The sequence below is a fragment of the Nicotiana tabacum genome, chromosome 14 (genome assembly GCF_000715075.1).
Source record: "Nicotiana tabacum cultivar K326 chromosome 14, ASM71507v2, whole genome shotgun sequence".
NCBI classification, from domain to species: domain Eukaryota; kingdom Viridiplantae; phylum Streptophyta; class Magnoliopsida; order Solanales; family Solanaceae; genus Nicotiana; species Nicotiana tabacum.
The window spans coordinates 105,329,895-105,339,690 of NC_134093.1; positions in this window are offsets into that span (position 1 = coordinate 105,329,895).

Below are 9,796 nucleotides of genomic sequence, written 5' to 3' on the forward strand. Positions count from 1 at the left end.
TCTCAGCTGAAATCATGACTTGAATCAAAGAAAAGTCAATTAATTAATCTATCATGGGATCCCCACTATGTATTTTTAAATATATTCAAAGTAGGATTCCTCCACTATATTAGGAGTGGCTAACATTTGTAAAGGGAGGAATGCATTTATTCATACATTCTCACATTCAGATTTTATTGAGATTTACATAACATCTAGAAAATATTATCCTTTTTTGGGATTTTGATATTGATTCATCTTGTTCACTTATTAGTTATTTCTCTACTCAATTTGGGTTTGTATTCAATCTTTTTTTACAGTCAATATTCGATATATCTCTACTCATTTTTTTAATTTGTACCAAGTTATACCACATATCTTTAGAATTACGTATAAATTCAACTCTATCCATTTTTCGGGTAAACAAACACAAAGTCATGCTAGTCTGGTAGAATTTGATGAACAATTGAACAAGCACAAAATCATGCCAACTGGGTAGAGTTGTGAACAATTTAACAAATAGTTAAAATGCACATACAAAGTCACGCCAAATATGGTTGAGTTTGATGAATAATTCAACATGCACAAAACCATGCTAACCGGGTAAATGAACATATTAACAACGGGTAGAGTAAATAGAGCATAAACTCTATCAATCCGGTAGAGGATCCCCGAAGAGCAATAATTATGTGCGCTAGTTCAGGACCATTTTTATTCACCTCCAATTATGAGAAAATTGAATATCAATTTATTATTTTTTTAAAAGTAAGTATAATTTAAATAGGGGTGACTAAATAGGACGGCCAGTGAAATTTTTACTAAATTTCAATAAGAAGAATTAACCCAAATAGCCGCCAACCCTACAACTTAAACTAAAAATAGCCAGCGAATGTATATTATATGCATAATTTATGTATTATATGTGTATAATTATGTATAATTAATATATAATCTATGTAGATGGCTAGAAAAAGTAAATAATTAATATGGCCGGCTATTTGTGTAAAAATCCCTTTCAATAATGAAATGCCAATACATAAAGAAGCCCAAATCCAGTTCATTTAGGTAGGATAATGGGTTTTATGCGTTAGTCTACAAAAGAAATAGGGCCTCCATTCAATGAGGTCCATTTATAGCAACTCGAAGGTGGGCTAGAAGTCCAATGGATTATTTTTTGGAAAAGTTGCACATTTGGTTGTTTGGTAAAAACAAAAAAACAAAATTACAACTTCTAACCATATACATATATTATACAATAATTATGCATAATATTTAGATTTGACGGGTAGTTTCGTATACAAGTGGCTTGAAGTGAGTTTGTTTATGTTTTTTTTTGTTTTTTTGAGAAATTTAAATGGAGCGTCACCCATGAAACGATAAAAAACCTTATTTTCAATCGGTAGAATACTTTTTAAAAATTTTCATTTGGCTTCGTTTTTTCAAGTTTATGTCCACTTTTACTTTTTTATTTCATTTAATATTCAGTGTACTCTTTACCAATCCCAGAGAGAATGGATTTGACATTAATCCACTCCCCAACCTAGTTTTTTCAGTTCTCCAAGAACTCGCTATTGGTTGCACTTGAAAATAATATTATGGATACAATTTCTTAAAAGATTTATTATATACAAAGTGTAAAGAATTTTATACTAAGCTTTGCTTTTAGAATGTTGTTTACCCGAAAAATGGATAGAGTTGAATTTATATGTAGTTCTAAGGATACGTGATATAATTTGGTACAAGTCGAAAAAATAAGTAGAAATATATCCAATATTGACTGTAAAAAGGAATTAATACAAACCAAAATTGAGTGGAGAATGATTTCTAGATGAACAAGATGAACCAATGTACCAAACCCAAAAAAGGATAATCTTTCCTATATGTGTGTAAATCTCAATAATCTTTGAAATGTGAGAGTGTATTAATGTCTGAATCTTGAATCTGCCCCTTATAGAAATGATACCCACTCTTAATATAGTGAAAGAATCCTTCTTTGGATATAATTAAAAATACATAGTGGGGATCCCATGATAGATTAGTTAATTAGCTTTTCCTTAATTCCCGCCAAAATGTTTCCCCTAGTGCGGCTACAATGGCTCTTTGTCTCTTGGCTTGATCTTGGTCGTTCTTGGTATCGGTCGATCCCTTGGTCTCGAGCTCGATATTGACTCGAGCTCGGTTGTCTGGTCTATCGATATTTAGCTCGATAACACTACTTCACATCATAGCTCGATTTTGACTCGATCTCGATATTGACTCGAGATCGGTATTGATCGATCCATGAATCCTGAGCTCGATAACCTGGCTTCACATCTCATCTCGATATTATAATTACGTCCCTCGGTCCATCATGTTCCAATCTTCACTAATTACACGCAAGAAAAAATTGGTTTTGACAGTATACAGATAGCCCCCTCATTTTTCGGAAAGAATGTGGCGAGAAACGATATGATTTTTCAACTTTTGACTAGATACATACTGACGTCTGCATCGAGCCATTTGGTACATTGGTTCATCTTGTTCATCTAGGAATCACTCTCCACTCAATTTTGGCTTGTATTAATTTCTTTTTACAGTCAATATTGGATATATTTCTACTTATTTTTCGGACTTGTACCAAATTATATCACGTATCCTTAGAACTACATATAAATTCAACTCTATTCATTTTTCGGGTAAACAGTTTGGCGTCCACCGTGGGGCTAAGGATAACAGTGTTTATTTGGTACGAATCTCTGCAAAATACACCATTTTACACTTGCTCTCGGAAGTGTCTTTGATTTCAGGTTAAAAATGATGAACTCTCAATCAATGGCCCTACCTATCGACAACGAAGCTGGCCTTCAAGATGATAACAACAACCTGACGACCGGGAATGAAAGGCCATCCGTCGATCCCGTTGGAGCTCGGGCCATAGATCCAATTGACGATAATTCACATGTGGCCATCGAGGCGAACCAGTGTTTCGACCCCGAAAACAACATTCATGGTGGAACTCGATCTGCAGTTCGAAATACCCAAAATGTTGGAGAAGATGGAATTAGCTTGCATATGATTTTCGAAATGTTGCAAGCTCAACAGGTAGCGATAGCTCAGTTGTACAGCCAAACCCAGGCACTGAGCAGGGCCGAGCCCGGTCCACCTCGAGAAGTCACCCACGAAATGGGGCCAGCTGTAGTAAGATCAAATGAACAAGAATCGGGGACTAATTGAGTCAAGAGAAATTATTAAGATGTTAGAGGAACTGACAAAACGAATTGAGTCAGGAGAAAAGATGATTGAAGCAAACGACAAAAAAATAGAAACTTATAACTCCAGGGTTGATCAGATCCCAGGGGCACCACCGGTATTGAAGGGCTTGGATTCCAAAAAATTTGTGCAAAAGCCTTTCCCCCCAAGCGCGGCTCCTAAACCGATCCCCAAGCAGTTTTGCATGCCCGAAATTCCTAAATATAATGGAATGACCGACCCCAACGAACATGCTAACTCTTACACATATGCCATTAAAGGGAACGATCTAGAAGACGACGAGATCGAATCCGTACTATTGAAGAAGTTCGAGGAAACCCTGTCAAAGGGGGCAATGATATAGTATCATAATTTATCGCCTAACTCTATCGATTCTTTTGCTATGCTTGCAGATTCTTTCGTAAAAGCACACGCCGGAGCCATAAAGGTCGAGACCAGGAAGTCGGACCTTTTGAAGGTAAGGCAAAAGGACAACGATATGCTAAGAGAGTTCGTATCTCATTTCCAAACGGAATGAATGGACCTACCACCGGTCACAGACAATTGGGTTGTACAAGCTTTCAGTCAAGGACAGAACGAATGAAGCTCGATGGCTTCACAACAGTTGAAGAAGAATTTGATCGAGTACCCAGCTATTGCCTGGGGTGGTGTACACAATCGATATCAATCGAAGATCAGAGTGGAAGATGACCAGTTAGGTTCTGGGTCCGTTATTAAAAGGGATATCGACCGAGAACCAAGGTCGAACAAGGACCAGTATCGGCCGTATAACGGAGATCGCATGGGGTAGTGAACCTACATGTAACTCCGTACAAGGAGAAAGGAAAAGCGATCGAGGCCAAGGGTCTCGGGGGCTGATGAACAAGAATGGGTTCGACAAGCATACTGGACCTAAGGAAGAACCACGGTTATCAGAATATAACTTCAACATAGATGCATCCGCCATCATGTCGGCTATCGGATGCATCAAAGATACTAAGTGGCCTCGACCTCTACTGTCCGATCCAACCCAGAGAAATTCCAATCAAATGTGCAAGTATCATGGCACACATGGTCACAGAACCGAAGACTGCAGGAAGTTGAGAGAAGAGGTAGCCCATTTATTCAATGAAGGGCACCTTCGAGAATTTTTAAGTGACCGGGCCAAAATCCATTTCAAAAGCAGAGATTCCAATAGACAAAATGAATAAGAAGAGCCACAACACATCATACAAATAATCATCGGAGGGATCGATGTCCCCCAGGAACCGGTGCTTAAACGCACTAAGATGTCTATTGTGAGAGAGAAGCGATCTCGGACTCAAGATTACACACCTAAAAGAACCTTGTCCTTTAGTGACGAAGACGCGGAAGGAATCATACAACCCTATAATGATGCACTGGTAATATCTGTACTTATGAATAAAATTCAAGTTAAGCGTGTTTTAATTGATCCAGGTAGTTCGGCCAACATCATTCAATCAAGGGTTGTAGAGCAACTCGGTCTAAAAGACTAGGTCGTGCCTGCAACCCTGGTACTAAACGGATTCAATATGGTGTTTGAAACTACTAAGGGCGAGATACCTTTGCCAGTAAACGTGGTTAGGACCATCCAAGAAATGAAGTTCCACGTGATCGAGGGCGATATGTGATATAACGCCCTGTTCGGGAGGCCATGGATCCACAACATGATAGCAGTGCTCCCACCTTGACATGACAGGGATCCCACCGGAAACAACCACTCATAAACTAAGCTTGGATCCTAAATTCCATCCGATATAGCAAAAACGAAGGCCCTAGTCCGAGGTCAAACATGCCTTCATCAAGGACGAGATAACCAAACTTCTTAAAATAGGATCCATTCGAGAAGTAAAATATCCCAAATGGCTAGCGAATGTGGTAGTAGTCCCTAAGAAGGGAAACAAACTTAGAATGTGTATAGATTATAAAGACCTGAACAAAGCATGTCCTAAGGATTCTTTTACCTTTGCCTAATATCGATCGTATGATCGATGCCACGGCCTGCCACAAGATTCTCAGTTTTCTCGATGCCTACTCCGGGTACAACCAGATACAGATGAACCTGGAGGATCGGGAAAAGACCTTGTTCATCACTAAGTACGGTACCTACTGTTATAACGTAATGTCATTCGGTCTAAAAAATGCCGGTGCAACTTATCAACGCCTAGTAAATCGAATGTTCGAAAAACAAATAGGAAAATCAATGGAAGTTTATATTGATGACATGTTAGTTAAGTCCATGCGAGAAGAGGACCATTTAAGCATTTGCAGGAAACATTCGACATACTAAGGGATTACAATATGAAGCTCAACCCCAAAAAATGTGCATTCGGGGTTGGCTCGGGCAAGTTTCTTGGTTTCATGGTGTCCAATCGAGGAATCGAGATCAACCCCGATAAAATCAAAGCTATCGAGGATATCACGGTAGTAGACAATGTAAAGACCGTACAAAGGCTAACAGGATGGATAGCTGCCCTATGACGGTTCATTTCGAGATCCTCAGATAGGAGCCACTGATTTTTCTCACTACTTAAGAAGAAAAGCAACTTTGCATGGACTCCGGAATGCCAGCAGGCCCTGAAAGGACTAAAGCAGTATTTATCGATCCCGCCGCTGCTTCATACCCCAAAAGTGGACGAACAACTTTACTTGTACTTAGCTGTCTCGGAGATAGCGGTAAGCGGAGTCCTGGTTCGAGAAGAACGAGGTAAGCAATTCCCTATCTATTATGTCAGCCGGACCTTAGACGAGGCCGAAACCAGATATCCACACTTAGAAAAATTAGCACTTGCTTTAATAAGTGCCTCTAGGAAATTAAATCATATTTTCAATGTCATATGATATGTGTTGTAACAACTTATCCTCTTCGAAATATTTTCCACAAACCCTAACTTTCGGGTCGATTGGCCAAATGGGCCATAGAAATCAGCGGGTACGATATTGAGTATCGACCCCAAACCACCATAAAATCCCAAATCTTGGCGGACTTCATGGCTGACTTCACGTCGGCCTTTGTACCCGAGGTCAAAGAGGAACTATTGTTAAAATTGGGAACATCTTCGGGAGTCTAGACCCTCTTTACGGATGGTACTTTGAACGCGAAGGGGTCCGGACTAGGCATCGTGCTAAAATTACCTGCAGGTAATGTAGTTAGACAATCTATCAGAACTACAAAATTAACTAACAATGAGGCCGAGTATGAAGCTGTGATTGCAGGTCTCGAACTAGCTAAAAGCTTGGGAGCGGAGGTCATAGATGCTAAGTGTGATTCCCTCCTGACCGAATGTAGAGGTTTTTGGATAAACTACATGTGACTTTACATCGATTTAAGGAATGTACCTTGCAATATATACATCGAGAATAGAACATCGAGGCCGGCGCCCTTGCAAACTTAGGTTCGTATGTCGAAGACGATGAACTTAATTCGGGGACTATTATACAACTTATGAGATCTGTAATCGAAGAAGGTCATGCCGAGATAAACTCCACAGGTTTAACTTGGGATTGGAGAAACAAATACATAGATTACTTAAAGAACGGGAAGCTTCCATCAGATCCAAAAGAATCAAGAGCCCTACGCACAAAGGTAGCACGGTTCACTCTGTCCGAAGATGGAACACTATTTAGAAGGACGTTCGATGGACCATTGGCAATATGTTTGGGACCGGGAGATACCGACTACATCTTACGAGAAGTTTAGGAGGGCACTTGTGGAAATCAGTCCAGTGCCGATTCGCTGATTCACAAAGTAACTAGAGCAGGGTATTACTGGACCGATATGGGCAAGGATGCAAAAAAGTTCGTTCGAAAATGCGACAAATGTCAAAGGCATGCGCCCACGATTCATCAGCCCAGGGAATTAATCCACTCGGTCCTATCCCCGTGGCCCTTCATGAAATAGTGAATGGACATCGTCGGCCCCCTCCCATCGGCCCCAAGTAAAGCTCAGTTTATTTTGTTTGTGACTGATTATTTCTATAAATGGGTTGAAGCACAGGCTTTCGAGAAAGTCAGAGAAAAAGAAGTGATAGACTTCATTTGGGACCACATCATATGTCGATTCGGGATGCCATCCGAGATTGTATGTGATAATGGAAAATAATTCATCGGCAACAAAGTAACTAAATTTCTCGAGGATTACAAGATCAAAAGGATCATATCAACTCCGTACTATCCCAGCGGAAACGGGCAAGTCGAATCGACCAACAAAATCATCATCCAAAATCTTAAGAAAAGATTGACCGACACCAAAGGAAAATGGAGAGAAATACTACCTAAGGTCCTATGGGCATACCGCACAACATCGAAATCCAGTACCGTAGCAATGCCATTTTCGTTGGTTTATGACGCCGAAGCTCTGATCTCGGTTGTGGTCGGAGAACCTAGCATCAGGTTTCGATATGCAACAAATGAGTCGAACAATGAGACCATGAATATGAGCCTAGAATTGTTGGACGAAAGACGAGAAGCCGCTCTCGTCCGATCGGCCACCCAAAAATAGCGGATCGAAAGTTACTATAATCGAAGAACTAATCTTCGACATTTTAAAATCGGGGACTTTGTGCTAAGGAAAGTCACCCTCAACACCCAAAATCCGAATGAAGGGAAACTGGGTCCGAACTGGGAAGGACCGTATCAGGTCCTCAAAATCGTCGGAAAAGGGTCCTACAAGCTCGGGGTGATAAACGGCAAACAACTACCGAGCAATTGGAACGTATTACACCTAAAACGATACTAATGCTAAGGTACGACCCTCCCATGTTCATTTGTATTTCGAAATTAACCCTTGCAGGTGTTCGACCGGAAACAAGGATGGATTCTTAAACTCGAAGCCTTTAGGTCTGAAAGCACGTGTTGCACTCTTTTTCCCTTAGACTGATTTTGTCCCAAATGGGTTTTTCGGTGAGGTTTTTAATGAGTCAACCATTGATCGTGCTAACTTAGAACAATTCAACAGTATCCGAGGCCTCTTTACAATTAACCTCGAATACCGGGGGGCATTTCCCTCGAATATATCAAGTTTGATGCAAGAACGTTACTTTATGGCAACAGGGTCTCGATAGGAAAAATTTGTAAGGGCCAAATGGTCAAACGAACCATGCCCACATAGTTTGCTCAAGACCTGGCACAAAACATGAACACATGTATAATGACTTATAAAGAGAAATTTCTTCTTTACCGATATCTCATATCTCAGAAAGATTCTTCTACTTCATGTTCCCGATCTATTATGTAAACAGGCTTAAGGGACGACCATGATCGAAGTTTGAATAATTACCCCATAAATCAGGGACTGCCAACCGAAAAATCAACGAGATCGAGCTCCATATAGCCTAAGGGCTACTCTTTCTTCGAGTTCGAGCAAACACTTACTCGACCATTAAGCCCAAGGGCTGCTCTTTCTTCGAGTTCGAGCAAACACTCACTCGACCATTAAGCCTAAGGGCTACTCTTTCTTCGAGTTCGAGCAAACACTCACTCGACCATTAAGCCTAAGGGCTACTCTATCTTCGAGTTCGAGCAAACACTCACTCGACCATTAAGACTAAGGGCTACCCTTTCTTCGAGTTCGAGCAAACACTCACTCGACCATTAAACCTAAGGGCTACTCTTTCTTCGAGTTCGAGCAAACACTCACTCGACTATTAAGCCTAAGGGCTACCCTTTCTTCGAGTTCGAGCAAACACTCACTCGATCAATAAGCCTAAGGGCTACTCTTTCTTCGAGTTCGAGCAAATACTCACTCGACCATTAAGCCTAAGGGATACTCATTTTTTGAGTTTGAGCAAACACTCACTCGACCATTAAGCCTAAGGGCTACTCTTTCTTCAAGTTCGGGCACACTCACTCGGCCATTAAGCCTAAGGGCTATTCTTAATTCGAGTTCGAGCAAACACTCACCCGACCATTAAACCTAAGGGCTACTCTTTCTTTGAGTTCAAGCAAACACTCACTCGACCATTAAGCCTAAGGGCTACTCTTTCTTCGATTTAAAGCAAACACTCACTCGATCATTAAGCCTAAAGGCTACTCTTACTTCGAGTTCGAGAAAACACTCACTCAACCATAAAGCCTAAGGTCTGTTTTTCACTTCGATTGCGAGAAATCATTCTCACTCAACCACAAAGCCCAAGGGCCACATTGATTCAAGTTCGAACTATTACCCCGAATCGGGGACTATGTGTCAAGCTTAAAAAGGCTACTCTGCTTAAGGTTTGAGCAAATCATTTCATTTGACATCTATCTATCAAGCCTAAGGGCCACCTTAGTTCGAGTTCTAACATTCACTCGGGGACTACCTATAAGAAACTGTCGAGTGCAATACTTACTATCGGTCCTTACTATCTCAATCTTGGACCTCCGAATAATTATTCAATTCTGCCTCCGATTTCACTACATCCACTTCAGCACGAAGCTGCCTAATCACATCGAACTTTTGCTCAACCTGCGGGACCGAATTATTAGCCATCAATCCCGAGATAATATAATTAAATTCGAAGATTCATTGTACCTGCTCATCCAGCTCATCTTGTTCTTTCTGAGATGTTACCAGCTCGGCCCGAAGTCC